The following is an 11,282-nucleotide window of genomic DNA, read 5'->3' on the forward strand; positions in this document are numbered from 1 at the left end:
CTTTTTTTTTTTTTTTTGAGACAGTCTTGCTATGTAGTTCAGGCTGTCCCTGACCTCACTATATAGCCCAGGCTGGCCTCAAACTCATGCAATCCTCCTGCCTCAGTATCCCAAGTGCAGGATTTACAGCATGCACCAAGATGCCAGGCAAACACTCATGTTTATAACTGTGTAATTCACAACAGCTAAGTCTGAAAACAGGCTAGAAACTCATCAAGAAACAAATGGATGAAGAAAATAATGTGACATATACATACAATAGAACATTTTTCAGCCACAAAGAAGAATGAAATCATGTTATCTGCAGGAAAATGGACACAGCTTGAGACCATAATGTTAAGTGAAGTAAGTCAAACACAAAAGTTAAATATTGCATGGTTTCTCTTATATGAAAAACCTAAAATATAAATGAATGAGTAAAATAAAGGACAAATGGTAAGAAACTAAAAGCTAGACTTTTTGGAGATGAGAAAGGGGCTTGAGGGAGGAGAGAGTGGGAGAGAAAAGGATGAAAAACGATCAAGCTATGTTATGTATAGGTACCAATTTACTGAAACTGTATTACACTAACAAAAAATAGTGCAAATGTGCAGCTAAGAGGATAAAATTGTCATACAAACAAGGGAAGAATCTGGCCCTCCCACTTACTAACTATGAATCCTGAAGAAACATATAACCTTTCTCCTAATTAGTGTTCTAAGGGATGACATAATTGTCTGCCTTCAGACTCTTGAAAGTGCTGCACTCTGCCTATCTCACAATATCCTTGAGAAGGTATCAAATGTCCTCCCCATTGCTAAATCTAATGTGAAGTCTAACCCTCCTTTTACTTGACCTATCAGTGCATTGAACATAGTTCTTACTCTCTTTCAAACATTTCTCTACTTAGTCTTTGTTTGTTTATGTTTGACACATAGTCTTGCTAAACCACCAAATTGCACAGGGTGGACTCAAACTTGCAATCCCATCTCAGTCTTCCAGAGCTGGAATTATAAATATGTGCCACTATGGCTGGCTCTTGTTTTCCTTTTCCCTGACCTTTAAATGTTTGTATACCCAGAGTTCGTATTCCCTGGATCCTCTGGCAACGCTCCCACTTCCCTCAGTGATTCCATCTTCCAGCTTTAAACATCATTTATACATGGACAGTTCTTCCAATTTACAGCTCACGGTTCTCCTCAGAATCGCAAACTCATATCCACCTTCTTACTCAACATTTCCTTTGATAGCTAATAAACTTCTCAAACTAGATACATCCAAAAGCGACCAATGGTCTTCCCCAAACCTATCCTTCCTACTGTCTTCTTATCTCAGTTAACAGCAATTCCATTTTACAGTTCCAAGGCCAAAATCCTAATGGCACCTGTAACTGTTCTCTCATGAACACATTCCACATCCCTAACTCGTGAGAACAAACTCTGTAGACTGACCATACCTTCAAAGTACATCCAGAACCTGCTTGGCATGGTGACACCCATTTCTTACACCAGCATTCAAGAGGCTGAGGTAGGATTGCTGCGAGTTCGAGGCCAGCCTGAGCTACACAGTGAGTTCAAAACCAGCCTACCTATATAGCAAGATTCTGACTCAAAAAAAGAAAAAAAGGCACATCCAGAATCAAATGACTCCAGACTTCAGCAGAGCCACCCACTCTCAGTCACCAGCATCCCCCAGCAGAGAAAGCACAATGGCCTTCTAATAGTTGCCCTGTTCCCATCTTTTTCCTTTTAAATGGCACATGAAGGAATACTATTGAAAATTTTTAAAAATAAAGTATGATCACATTTCAAAATTTCCCCCTGGCTTCCTGTCTCAAGCTGGGTAAAAGCCAACTGTATAACTGCTTTTCCTTCATAAGTAAAGAGGCTGTGCTTTCCCTTGCTGATTCTTTCCCATCTGCTCTGATTCTGTGGTGTCCCTCAAAGATACCAAACAAAATCAAACTTCAGAAATGTCACCTAGGTTTCTTCATAGCACATTCTTCCATCCCTTCAAGTTTCTGCTAAAATATTACTTTTTTTTTTTTTTTGAAGGTAAACAGACCTTTATTAGTCTGGCCAGATGGCACTCCGGGCCAAGTAGCTCAGAGAGGCAAGTATTACCTTCTTGATGAGGCCTTCCTTAACCAACATAAAATGTAAAACCCAACAACCAAACATAATCATTTAGCGTACATGTTATATTCATTAATTTATCATCAGGCCAGGAATGGTGGTGCATGCCTATAATCCCAGCACTTGGGAGGCTGAGGCAGGAGGATCCCCATGAGTTCAAGGCCAGTTTGGGCTACAGAGTTAGTCCAAAGCCAGCCTGAACTACATAGCAAGACCCTGCCTCAAAAAAACAAACAAATAAAAAATTTATTAACTGTCTCTCTGCTATAACGTGAGCCCTATGAAGGTGAATATTGGTCTTCACTTTCTTCTTTATTGCATTTACAATGCCTAGAATTCCTGTCACATAGGAGACATCCAAATACTTGTTGAATAAATGAACAAATTAACAAATGAAATGTTTCTCTTGACCTTAAAATTGTATCCATCAGCAAATTAATATATATCTTAATTTTGTATGCTTTGGATTTTTCAGAAAAGTTTATCAATTAATTTTTCTATAATAATGTCATCAATTAATATACAATTTCTTAATCAATGGGTCAGGGATTTAGCTCAGTGGCACTGTACCTGCCTCTGAAGCACAAGATTCTGAGTTCGATCCCCAGTACCAGAAAAAAAATTCTTAATCAAGTCCCCATTAACATATTACTTTTTTTTTTTTTCTGCAGCAATTTTTGCCCATTTTCCTGCTTCTGTTATTCTTTATGTGACACATACACAGGAAAACTTATCTTAGGACCTATGAAGCAAATTAGCTGACATAATTACTGCACGGAGACCTCTTAATGAATCACAAATTAGTGCTTCTTATTAAATAAGCTGATAATTCATTAATTTTCACTCCTGTTAGTGGTAATTTATATTATTTATTTGTATTTGAAATGGTTAGAAGAAAAAAATTCCCAAAGCAGCTGGGTATGGTGGCACACACCTATAATCACATATATACTCTTTAAAGGAAAAAATAAAAACTCTACTTGGAAGCGAGGTGTGGTGGTACATGCCTGTAATCCAGCACTTGGGAGGCTAAAGCAGGAGGACTGCATTAGAGTCTGAGGCCAGCCTAGGCTACAAAATGAGTTCAAGGGCAGCCTGAACTATATAGCAGATGCCATCTCAAACAAACAAACAAACAAAAAACTCTACTTGGACTGTTAAGGACTTCCTAAATATAATCATAAAGTAGGTTTTCTCCTTCCAGCAGAATCTTTTGTGTTCAAACAACTAGCTTTAAGTATCAGAAAAATGAACCATCTGTAGGAAATTCAAATTCCAGATTCACACTGCTAGTAGAGCATCTATAGATGGGAAAATAAGGAGTATTCTTGTTCATAACACAATTAGTCTGTACCATCCCAGCTGTCAGCTGATTCAATTTATGATCAAAGAGAGGTGTATACGTAAAACTATTTATTTGGCTGGGGGTGGTGGCTCATGCTTGTAATCCCAACACTTGGGAGGCTGAGGCAGGAGGATTCCTATGAATTTGAGATCAGCCTGAACTACATAGCCAGATCCTATCTCAAAAAAATAAACAAACAAATCCATTAATTCTGTATAAAGCATCAGAATTAAGTGCACAGATGGGAAAAAAAACACACAAACCTCACCAGATCCCCCAAAATTTTTAAAAAGTATATTGATATACAATGGATAACACTGGAATAAAGGTGCTTTGTAGTTACACACCTAACTCTATTCTGTGGTTTAGAACCAGGATGCGCTCAGAGGCAGTAACTTCAGAAGGTGATTGGCTCATGGAGGTGCTATCCTCATCAGGAGAGTTTGCCGCTAAATTTGCTGTTAAGAAGTAGGGGCTCATCAGAAGAGGTAAATCTCTGGGGATGCGACCTGGAAGGGTGCATCTCCCTCCCTGACTCATTTTGTCATTCTCTGCTTCCTGGCTGCCATAAGGTGAGCAACTTTACTCCGCCAAACCCTTCTACCATGCCCTCCTGTCTTGGAGCCAGTCAACTATGGTCTAAAATGAGAGCCAAAATAAATCTCTCCTTTACGTTGTGAAGGCCAAGCATTTCATCTCAGCAATGATTAAGACACTCTATAGGCAATAAAATTACTTCCAGATTTATACTACACTAAAACCACAATGAGACACCACTACACATCTACTAGAATAACTATATTAAAAACATAACGACAATACCAAACATAGGAGAGTTACTTCCTGAAAAAGAAACTGATCTCTCATGCACTGTTGGTAAGTATGTAAAATGGTATAACATTGTGAAAAATACTTTGGCAATTTTTTCATGAACTAAACATATACCATATAGCAATAATGTTCCTGGGCATTTGTCCCAGAAAAAAAAAATTATATCCCTGCAAAAAACTGTACCAGAATATTCACTGGCAGCTTTATCTATAATAGCCAAAAACTGGAAACAGTTCTGATGCCTTGGTGAATAGCTGGGATAGTATGTACTACAGAATACTAGTTAACAATTAAAAAGAATGAACTACTGATATCTATAGTAGTTTGGACAAATCTCAAGAATTGTCACATTCAACAATTTGCATGAATCCCAAATGGAAAATATTGCATACTATATGGCTCCATTTATGTAGCATTCCTATGACAAAATCATAGAGAGAAAGAACTGAGTAGTGATAACCAGAAGTTAGAAATGGTAGCAGGAAGGTAGGCCTCTGCAACATGAGGAGGATCTTTGTGGTAATGGAATAGTACTCTTCCTTCATGGCAGCAATGGCTACAAAAAAAATCCACACAGGTAAAACAGCACAGGATAGCACAGAATTGCATAATGTCAATTTCTTGGTTTTGATATTGTACTTATAGTTGTGTAAGATGTGCCTATTAAAGGAAGCTGGGTAGAGACATAGAAAATGTAACCACTGGGGGAAACCAGACCTCTATACTATTTTTGAAACTTCCTGTGAATCTATATCAAACTAAAAATAAAAAATAAATAGCAAGACCCAGGCGTGGTGGGGCATGCCTGTAATCCCAGCACTGGGGAGGTAAGGAAGAAGGATCACCTCAAGTTCAAGGATGGTCTGGACTACATAGTGAGTTTAAGAATAGCTCAACCACATATTGACACCCTGTCCCCAAAAAATAAAATAAAACAAAAAAGTAAAATTTGTGCCATGGGTTGAATATGGTTTGAATTGTCCTCTAAGGGTTCCTGTGTTACAATTTAATCCTCACTGACTAAAGAAGTAGCCATTTAATCTTACGACGAGGTTTAGAGGTAGGGCCCTGGGAGGTTATTAGGATTAGATAATGTTATCAGAAGGGAGAAAAATGATTGAATACTGGTGGCTTTAAAGACAGACCAGAGAATACACACACACACACACAAGAATGTGTACACAAGTTTCCACTTCCCATCTCTGGTCACGTGATGCACTGCCTAAGAACCAGACATGCCTTTCAGACTTAGACCTCCAGACTTTTGAGCTAAAGTAAGCTTCTTCACATTAAAACATACCCAACCTGTGCTCCTATGCTGCGATTAGCAGCAAAAAATAGACTAAAACTGAAACACAAATAAAAATGAGTAAGGAAATGAACAAGCAATTTCAAAACAAGAAAAAAAAACCAAGAAGTAAAAGACATGAGAAAATGCTCAAATTCATTAGTAATAGTGAAATGTAATTTAAAACGAGATTTCATTTTGTATCAATTACACTGTAAAAACGAGTGCACTGAGTGGCCAGGGATTTAGCTCAGTGGTGCTGCTGCCTGCCTTGCAAGCGCAAGGTCCTGAGTTTGAACCCGGAGAGGAAAAAAAAAATCACAAATGCAGCACTTGGGAGGCTGAGGCAGGCGAATGATGAAAGTTCAAGGCTAGCCTGGACTGAATAGAGACCTTGTCTCTACATAGATAGGTAGATAAATAGGAAGGCAGACAGAGGAAAGGAAGGCATCACAATGGTGGATATAGGTCTCAGAGAAATTATTAGAAGTCTAAAAGGTATGTTTATCTAGAGTGCTAGGAAAATAAAGATGTGTGTGACTACAAAGAATAGGTAAATAAACTGAAATACTATGCAGCACTAGAAACAATGGACATGCAAAAAATATACCAGGAAAAGAAAGAAAGTAAATTGCTATATAGTACATCATCATATAGTACATCATCATCTCTGTAAATTAAAAATGTGGGTATCCAAAACAATGCACATTAAATAACACAAATAGGATATACATCACAAACACACATACACACACACACACACACACACACACATACATACACACACCAGAATACTTGTCACTGGGATGATAAGAGATCAGAGAAGGATTTGGAAACAAAAGGCAATGAAGAAAACAAAAAGCAAACGAGAGACCTTGAAGAGCCCAATGTTGATCAGTGACTTGAATATAACTCAATTCTACATACCTGAGGTCCAAAAAAACTGAAAGACTTACTGCTAATGGCACACCCTAAAGCTAAATGTCTTCTCACCCTTATCACAATATAGGTGCAAAATAATGGTTAGACACAAGGTTCACTCCTCCAAAATTTAATTTTACAGTTACACTCAAGGTAAAAACCAGCCAGACATGGTGGCACACACCTGTAATACCAGTACTCAGGGGCTGAAGCAGGAGGATCCCCTCAAGTCTGAGCCGGCAGGGGCTACACAGCGAGTTCAAGGCCAGCATGAACTATATAGAGAGACCCTTTCTCATAAAATAAATTAGGATGAATTTTTAAAAATTAAGATGAAAATTAAAAAATAAAATTTAGCAAAAGTGGCAATAAGAAAAAATAAAATCTATCTTAGTTTTCCGGTTAAGTGGGGTTTGAGAATTTTAAAGAGACATTTAAAGCCAGGAATGTTACTACATGCCAGAAATTCCAGCACTCAGGAGGCTGAGGCAGGAGGATCCCTGCAAGTTTGAGGCCAGCCTGAGTTATATAGTAAGTTCAAGACCAGTCTGGAATACATAATAAGAACTTGTCTCAAACTTCATCACCACCTCAATAAAAGAGACATTTAAAGAAATGAATTTTTCTACTCTAATTTTCAATTAACAATGAGGCATTTACTATTTGCACATAGTGGTTCACTTTCCAACTTAAAGTAACTAAAATCTACTGTCTGGATAAAATCAAGGCAATTTTTCTTTCTTTACAATAACAAAGACATTTCCAACACATCAGTTTTTGAGTTGCCGTACACGTCCTCACTGTCATAAGTTTGCTTATATAGCTCAATAGTAGGTCCAAATTAGAATTTTTATGTAACAAAATGTCAAAAACTCAGTCAACTTCTTTCATACAACAAATGATTATTTCAATCTTGTCCATAAAACTCTAAGAACACACTGTAAAGAGTTACAGTTTGCCTTTTTGGTCCCATGACAAATGTTTCAAGGAAAGGAATGTATAGCTGCCTCTGACTAAACCCTAAAATCAGCAGCATGAAGATAACTATACAGTCTGTGATGCAACTGAGGCTGACATCGTTTCAGAATACAAGAAACAGCAATTTCTGCATAGGACCTGAAAAACAGACAAAGTCAGTGGGTCAAAAATATATAATATAATGTTTTAATTAAAGACAGCTAGTGTGGACTCCAAACATACCCTCCAAACGCTGGGACCCATTGGTAAGTGAAATAGCAGGTATTCTCTCAGACCAAGTCCTAGGCAAAATGAGAATAGGTCTAACAGACATCTCAGTAGCTTAGGTAAGGACAAACTAAAGAGTAGAACCAACAGGTAAGGGCAGGCTATGTGTACCCCAAAAGCAAGCACATTCCCCAAAAGCACTGTCAGTAAACCACAGAATCACTGCTGATCACCTCATCCCCATCTCACGATTATCCGTGAGGACAAGATAGCCTCGCCTCAAGACCAAAGACACGGTAGAAGCAAAATGTCATTCATCAAACAAGGGGACCTAAAGACCCCCTGGGAGTGAGTGGAAAGATCTCACTCCCTTGATAAAGGCGCCCTGCAGTGGGCCTGACCTGCAGAAGTATCAGATAGCTTCCAGCAGAAGCAGCGACCTCGCTGACCTGACTGTCAGCTGGAGGCGCTCAGGACAGGGTTGGGTGTGTGACCCTTGAAACCTCGACCCCAGCCTCAAGGTGCGGCCCAACGCGAGCCGAGGTTTCCCCAGGAGAAGCTCGAAAGCTCTCTCACCTGTCACAGCTTCATCTCTTGCCGCGACGTGGTCTATCAGATCAGCCGTGGGCGTCCCAGCAGAGGAAGACGAGGTGAGGGCGTATCTAAGGAGGGAGTGTGGCTGCGCAAATCCGGGTGGGGAACCCTTGGGGATCGCAAACCTTGCCTGGCCGCCCTCTGTCCACCGTGGTAGGAAGCTGCCACTGCCGCCGCCACTGCCGCAGTAAATCAGCTGACTCCAGCTTCAACTGCTGCGACTTTCGCCCAACTGTCGCAAAAAAATGAGCCACCTGACACCGAGGACACAGAACCAGATATGAGAACGTGGGCACACGGGAGAGGCGGAGCGGCCCACAGGCTGACTGCTGGGCAGGGAAGGGGCTGCCCGCACGTCCCGTTCAAGTCTGACCTCTGTCCCTGGGAGGAGGAGGAGGAGGCGGGAAGTGCTCACCATTTCCGGACACTCAGTGCTTCAGTGGGCGAGCAGGCGCCGGCCGTGTTACCGGGGAGACCGAACGGTGGAGAAGGGGCCAACTGTGGGCAAGGCGTGTGCGTCCGCCATCATTGTTGTGGGAATTCTTGGTTCTTGCCTCGTCTCCTATTCACGTGATGGGAGGACCAAAATCGAGAAAATGATGAAACGGCAAGTCTAGGTCATCCCTGGGGCAGGATGTTGAAAGTTTATGTGCCTCAGAACTTAGCTGTTGCCCACGACTGAGGGCCAGAGAAAAGAACTCTCCTCTGCGGCTAGAGGAAGCCTGACTTTGTGAAATACTCCTGTAGAGAAGGATTAATAAACGTCCTCTCTGTGGTGGAGCATGAGGCGAGTATTCAGATCTCACTTTCTCCACTACACAGAGTCCTATTGGGCATAATGCTTCCTTTTCTTCATTCTCAGTTTCCCCATTTACAAAATAGAGATGTAACCTTGTGGATATCTGGGAAAGTAAAAGAGCTCAATGATTGTTCATGATTTGTTATGCTTGTCCATCTTCTTCTCCAGTATTGATTGGGTGAATGAATGGCAACCAAGCAGAAAACTGGTGCTTTGCTCGTGGCTAGTGGTTAGTAAAATGACACAAATGATATGCATTCCATGCCCTTTTTTCTTTTCTGTTATAGGCTTTCTAGTGAATAGGTATGAATTCTATTGCAGCTTTTCAAAGTTACTGTGTGTACCAGTCACCTGGGGATCTTGTTATACTGTAGGCTTCTGATGTAATAGTTCTAGGGTGGGTTCTGAAATTCTCCATTTCTGACCAGCTCACTCAAGTAATGGCCTTTGCTGATCCTGGGAACTTTTTTTTTTTTTTTTTTAAACAGGGCCTCATCCAACTCTCAGTGATCCTGCTGCAATGAGGGTTACCAGGACAGGGTAGAATCAACACCTTCAGTCAGGCTAGTTTTATCACTAATTTGCCAAAAGGGTACTGAATGTTGGTTTGCTCAAAAGGCTTCCTGTCCACAGTTTATTTCTGCTAAAGGCAAACCTCTCTTCCCTTTACAGATTAAACATCTCCCCAGAAACATTAGAGACCCATTGTGTCAGGTGGCCTACCTCTTCTCCTTCATTAGGCCATTTAGTGACCATCTAATGTACGTACTTTTGCTCTCAGGTGTTGGTTCTTTTTTTTTTTTTTTAAAGTACCAGGGATTGAACTCCTTGCGCTTGCAAGGCAGGCCACCAAACCACTGAGCTAAATCCCCAGCCCCAGGTGTTGTTCCTTATATGCTGTTTCTTTTTGTTTGAGGAAACCAGCTCTGTTGCCACTAAAGTGATCAAAACTGAACCATAATATTGACCAGAAAATTCAATCGAACACTTGACAATCAGTAATTCTCATGTTTTTTCCTATTGCAAATTAGAATCATGATTTTCTTCTACTTTTGACTAACTGCCTTGCAATCACATGAGTGAAGGGGAAAAATAATAACCCGTCAGCCACCTGGCTTCCTTCCATTGCACTGATGAACACATTTATACCATTAAGTTCATATTCCCCTTAGAGCCAGGGATTTATCTCAGTGACAGTGCCTACCTGGTAACCACAAGGTCCTGAGTTCAATCCCCAGAACCAGGTTAAAAAAGAGAAAGAGAGAGTGAGGTAATCCCCTTTGTAATTTATATGAATTTTTTGGAAAAGCAGGATTTATAGAGTGCTTACCACAGGATAAACTTCAGACTACGTTAAAACATTTGCTTTGTTAAGGAAAACTGTAGGATAAAGATGTATATGAAGATTCTTATACAACAAATATTAGTTGAATATTTATGATTTCAAATACCTCTTCAGAATGCAAAGCTTGACTGATTAATGAAGAGCTTTGAGAGAACATTTCTCTCTATCAAATTTATATAAACATATTACTGCCAGGTGTGGTGGTGCACACTTGTAATCCCAGCACTCAGGAAGTTGAGGTAAGAGTATTTTCATAAAGTCAAGGCCAACCTGGACTACATAGTGAGTTCAAAAGCCTGTCTCAAAAAACAAAGCAACAACAACAACAAATATTACCAAAGTCTGTGTGCATGTGAAATCTCCAGAGTCAGAGAGCTAAAATAAATGTTCAAATATTACTGAAACATTTCTAGTTCATACAAATTCACACCTTTTTACATACACATACACACTATACCATATATAACCTTCCTGAAAAATGAGTTGTATCTCCAGTAGACTGATTTGAGTAAATATATTTGAAAAAATAATTTATTCTTACTGAGTGTGGTGGTGCATGCTTGTAATCTCAACACTTGGGAGGCTGAGGCAGGAGGATCACCATAGTAAGTTTGAGGCCACCCTGAACTACATTATGAGACCCTGAATAAAAAAAACAAATTACTCCTGTCGAGGATTTGCCACCCACCTTGCAAGTGCAAGGGCCTGAGTTCAATCCCCAGTACCAAAAAAGAAAAAAAAATTCTTTTCATCTAGAGGATTATACAAAAAAATCTTAAAATTTAAACAATAAAAATTATACTTCAGCATCTCTCTCTCTCTCTCTCTCTATATATATATATATACATATGTATATATAT

At 39.8% G+C, this 11,282-nt stretch overlaps 1 protein-coding gene across 2 annotated transcripts in view; it reads right to left on the reverse strand.

Annotated features, from left to right (window-relative positions):
• Wdr7 (WD repeat domain 7) overlaps positions 1-8,956 on the reverse strand; it is a 351,633-nt gene extending 342,677 nt beyond the window's left edge. Inside the window, exons 1-2 of one of the 2 annotated variants that reach the window (XM_010611541.3) lie at positions 8,694-8,956; positions 8,261-8,510 (exon numbers count right to left, since the gene is read on the reverse strand). The gene's annotated coding sequence lies outside the window, so the exon portion shown is untranslated. The remainder of the gene's footprint in view (positions 1-8,260; positions 8,511-8,693) is intronic. The other variant, XM_010611542.3, reaches the window with a different exon arrangement.
• Between the last annotated feature and the right edge of the window lie 2,326 nt (positions 8,957-11,282).

The sequence above is a fragment of the Fukomys damarensis genome, unplaced genomic scaffold, assembly GCF_012274545.1.
Source record: "Fukomys damarensis isolate Sample0158 unplaced genomic scaffold, DMR_v1.0_HiC HiC_scaffold_30, whole genome shotgun sequence".
Lineage (NCBI taxonomy): Eukaryota > Metazoa > Chordata > Mammalia > Rodentia > Bathyergidae > Fukomys > Fukomys damarensis.